At 34.1% G+C, this 4,997-nt stretch overlaps 1 protein-coding gene across 2 annotated transcripts in view; it reads right to left on the reverse strand.

Annotated features, from left to right (window-relative positions):
• The window catches only part of LOC137622095 (prolactin-releasing peptide receptor-like), a 119,248-nt gene extending 115,761 nt beyond the window's left edge, over positions 1-3,487 (reverse strand). For both annotated transcript variants that reach the window (XR_011040359.1, XM_068352566.1), the window contains exon 1: positions 3,411-3,487. The gene's annotated coding sequence lies outside the window, so the exon portion shown is untranslated. The remainder of the gene's footprint in view (positions 1-3,410) is intronic.
• Positions 3,488-4,997: the final 1,510 nt, after the last annotated feature.

A 4,997-nucleotide genomic window follows, 5' to 3' on the forward strand; every position in this document is an offset into this window, starting at 1 on the left:
GTTATATTCGTGAAAAATTATCTCTCTCTCTCTCTCTCTCTCTCTCTCTCTCTCTCTTTCCACACACACACACACAGAGACACATACACACAAACATTCTCTCTCACACATACATTGACGTATCATACTTTTCAATAGCTAGATATATAAGTGAAAAATTATTTATCTCTCTCTCTCTCTCTCTCTCTCTCTCTCTCTTTACACACACACAGACACATTCACACAAAAATTCTCTCTCACATATACATTGACGTATCATACTTTTCAATAGCTAGATATATAAGTGAAAAATTATTTATCTCTCTCTCTCTCTCTCTCTCTCTCTCTCTCTCTCACACACACACAAACATTGAAGTACCATGCTTTTCAATAGCGAGTTATATAAGTGAAAAATTATTATTCTCGCTCGCTCGCTCTCTCTCTCTCTCTCTCTCTCTCTCTCTCTCTCTCACAAAATGATGTATCATGCCTTTCAATAGCAGGTTATCTAGGTGAAAAATTCTCTCTCTCTCTCTCTCTCTCTCTCTCTCTCTCTCTTTACACACACACAGACACATTCACACAAAAATTCTCTCTCACATATACATTGACGTATCATACTTTTCAATAGCTAGTTATATAAGTGAAAAATATTTCTCTCTCTCTCTCTCTCTCTCTCTCTCTCTCTCTCTCTCTCTCTCACACAAACTTTGACGTACCATGCTTTTCAAAAGCGAGTTATATAAGTGAAAAACTATTATTTCTCTCTCTCTCTCTCTCTCTCTCTCTCTCTCTCTCTCTCTCTCTCTCAAACACATACCTTAACGTGGTGAAAGGGCTTGTGTATTGCCATGATCAGTAAAGCTGTACTGCTTAGGGCCACACATACTAGGTTGGTTTTCTGTGAGCAATCAGACAAAAAACTTACACCATCAGTATTCCGCAATTGGCCAGCAGGGTGATGAAAACTGGTCAAACACCCGACATGAATTGAGATGTCTGAAGCCTTTGTCCTGCAGTGGACTACAAACAGCTGCATTTTTATTGTGTGTGTATATATATATATATATATATACATATACATATATATATATATCTATATATATACATATGTATATATACAGATATATATATATATATATATATAGAGAGAGAGAGAGAGAGAGAGAGAGAGAGAGAGAGAGAGAGCATACAGACACACACACATTATATATATTTCTATAAATATACATGTGTATATATATATATATATATATGGGAGAGAGAGAGAGAGAGAGAGAGAGAGGATGTGAACAGCAAAGGTAATGTAGCTTCTATTCCCTTTAGCTAAACCTGCAACAACATCTTTTCTCAACCTTTATTAAATTGTTACTCCTTTTCCCCCCATTTAATTTCTATACTTATCTTTACAGAGTATTAATGAGAAGCCCCAAGGTCAAACTTCTTAAGAGTCCTATCACTCTCTCGTTTCCGTCAAGGATGTATTTTCTACTTTCTTTATCTAAAGTAACTTCACTCTTCCTCTTGTTTTCAACGCCAGGAAACTGAAGCCCGGTGGCTGTTTTTACTAATACCTACCACATATGTGTTTTTTATTTTAGATTTGTATATTTCAATCATGAAACTGGGCCTCGAGTCCCAGCTCTGGGGCTTGGGAGGCTATTCGGTACCCATATACAACTAAGGAAAAACCCTGAAGTTGCAATATGAAGTAAAAGCAGAGATGGTGGACAGAAAGATTATTATTATTATTATTATTATTATTATTATTATTACTTGCCAAAGGGAAAATAGCCTAGTGAGGAAAGGAAAAAAGGAAATAAGGGAAGTAATTAACAATTAAAATAAGATAATCTAAGAACATTAACAACACTAAAATAAATAATCCATACATGAACTATAAAAACCTGTAACAAAATAAGAGGAAGAGAAATATAGAATAGTGTGCCCGAGTGTACCCTGAAGCAAGAGAACTCTACCCTAAGACAGTGGAACACCGTGTTACAAAGGCTATGGAAGAAAGGAAGCTGGAACGGACGCATAGTAGAAGGCTAAAAAGTGAGTGCAAACAAGGGTGGGAGGGACGCTCCAAAGGCTCTACAGTACTGCTTACAGTTTAGGGCATATGGTACACTGACGTCAGTGCCCTATTAAACGTTTAAATGCCTCTCATGAATGGCAGAGGCAAAGGATAGTGAAAATGCTCTAGCTAGCAGGGTAATGCCCTAGAGACTGACCATATACGATATACATATGATCAGTTCCCAAGTCACTTTTACACCCAATCACGGACCAAGGAGGGTCAGGAAATGGTTGCTGGAGACTCAGTAGGTAGACCTATAAGTCTAGCAAAACCCCATCTGCAGTTCACAAGGATGGTGAGAAACGAAAATGCCCTAGCTAGCAGGACAATGACCTAGAGGCTGACCATATACGATATACATATGATCAGTTCCCAAGCCAAGTCTGCACCCAATCACGGACCAAGGAGGGTCAGGAAATGGTTGCTGGTGACTCAGCAGTTAGACCTATAGGCTCCCGCAAAGCCCCATCTTTAGCTCACAAGGATGGTGAGAAACTATCTTATTCTGGAAAAATATATGATGTGACATGCTTCATTGTTATTCTTTAATACAGATAGTTAACGAAAGTGCTGTTGTACACACACTGCAGTCAGACTATAATAAAAAAGCGAAGATATAATTTTACCTAAGATGTAACTAACCACTAACGAAATAAAGATATTAAAAATTTCATGTAATGGGTAATTCAAAAGACAAGCGATATATTGACATATATTTTCATATTTGAATTAACCCAAACTTTTATATACGCGAATTATTTTCCCAGAATTTGAAGCAAAACAAAACAATGCAGCTTTAGAAGCCAAAGATCTGCTTTAACTGATTTGATCCTTCTATGGTGGCAAAGAAAATAACGTTTGTAACTCGACCAAAAATTTAAAACTTATTTCTAAAGGCTCAATATAATTTGGTGACATCAGAGAAAAAAACTTAGCCTACTTAAGCGTTCAATTGAAGATTTTATAAATAAAAAAAAGCGGGATGATTTTATATTAACCACAGAAATATTAATTTCACACCATGAGAGAAAAAACCTTAGGCTATTTAAGCGTTCAATTGAAGATTTTATAAAAAAAAAAAAAAAACGGGGGGGGGCAGAATTTTATATCAACCAAATATATATTAAAAATATAAAAATCCCTCTGGAATACTCTGGCGACGGTAATTGATAAAAGCACAAAAATTCTGGCAATTTTAGATTTTGTAAAAAAAAAAAAAAAAAAAAAAAAAAAAAAAAAAAAAAAAAAAAAAAAAAAAAAAGTCCTTTACTCTATAAGCTATCATGAATAAAAAAAATGACCCGAAACTGAAAAATAAATCGGCCTCATTTGCATATACAGTACATACCTCCTCAATTTTTATTTGTTGGCATAAAGCTTCTGTCAGGCAGGGTCACTCACTGCTGTTTATTCTGAAAAGAGAACAAAAATGTGTCAGATAATCACATAGATGTAACATTAGTATGGCATGATAGGGCTTTTGGAACCATTAATAACACACATTCGCTGGAAGTTCAACGAATGCTTTTATGTTGAACAGGCTAACATATGTCTCTCTCTATAGTACATATATGAAAAATCTATTTCAATATTACTGTTCTTTAAATATTCTATATTAATTGTTTACTACTTCTCTTGTAGTTTATTTCCTTTCCTCACTGGGCTATTTTCCCTGCTGGAAGTTCATCGAATGTCTTTATGTTGAACAGGCTGAAATAAGTCTCTCTTTATTATTTCCTTTCCTCACTGGGCTATTTTTCCCTGCTGGAAGTTCAACGAATGATTTTATATTGAACAGGCTGACATAAGTCTCCCTTTATAGTTTATATATGAAAAATCTATTTTAATGTTGTTACTGTTCTTTAAATATTTTACATTAATTGTTTACTACTTCTCTTGCAGTTTATTTCCTTTCCTCACTGGGCTATTTTTCCCTGCTGGAAGTCCAACGAATGTTTTTATGTTGAACAGGCTGACATAAGTCTCTCTCTATAATTTATATATGAAAAATCTATTCTAATGTTGTTACTGTTCTTTAAATATTTTATATGAATTGTTTACTACTTCTCTTGCAGTTTATTTCCTTTCCTCACTGGGCTATTTTCCCTGCTGGAAGTTCAACGAATGTTTTTATGTTGAACAGGCTGACATAAGTCTCTCTCTATAATTTATATATGAAAAATCTATTCTAATGTTGTTACTGTTCTTTAAATATTTTATATGAATTGTTTACTACTTCTCTTGCAGTTTATTTCCTTTCCTCACTAGGCTATTTTCCCTGCTGGAAGTTCAACGAATGTTTTTATGTTGAACAGGCTGACATAAGTCTCTCTCTATAATTTATATATGAAAAATCTATTCTAATGTTGTTACTGTTCTTTAAATATTTTATATGAATTGTTTACTACTTCTCTTGGAGTTTATTTCCTTTCCTCACTGGGCTATTTTCCCTGCTGGAAGTTCAACGAATGTTTTTATGTTGAACAGGCTGACATAAGTCTCTCTCTATAATTTATATATGAAAAATCTATTCTAATGTTGTTACTGTTCTTTAAATATTTTATATGAATTGTTTACTACTTCTCTTGCAGTTTATTTCCTTTCCTCACTGGGCTATTTTCCCTGCTGAAAGTTCAACGAATGTTTTTATGATGAACAGGCTGACATAAGTCTCTCTCTATAATTTATATATGAAAAATCTATTCTAATGTTGTTACTGTTCTTTAAATATTTTATATGAATTGTTTACTACTTCTCTTGCAGTTTATTTCCTTTCCTCACTGGGCTATTTTCCCTGCTGGAAGTCCAACGAATGTTTTTATGTTGAACAGGCTGACATAAGTCTCTCTCTATAATTTATATATGAAAAATCTATTCTAATGTTGTTACTGTTCTTTAAATATTTTATATGAATTGTTTACTACTTCTCTTGCAG

The sequence above is a fragment of the Palaemon carinicauda genome, chromosome 28 (assembly GCF_036898095.1).
Source record: "Palaemon carinicauda isolate YSFRI2023 chromosome 28, ASM3689809v2, whole genome shotgun sequence".
Taxonomy (NCBI): domain Eukaryota; kingdom Metazoa; phylum Arthropoda; class Malacostraca; order Decapoda; family Palaemonidae; genus Palaemon; species Palaemon carinicauda.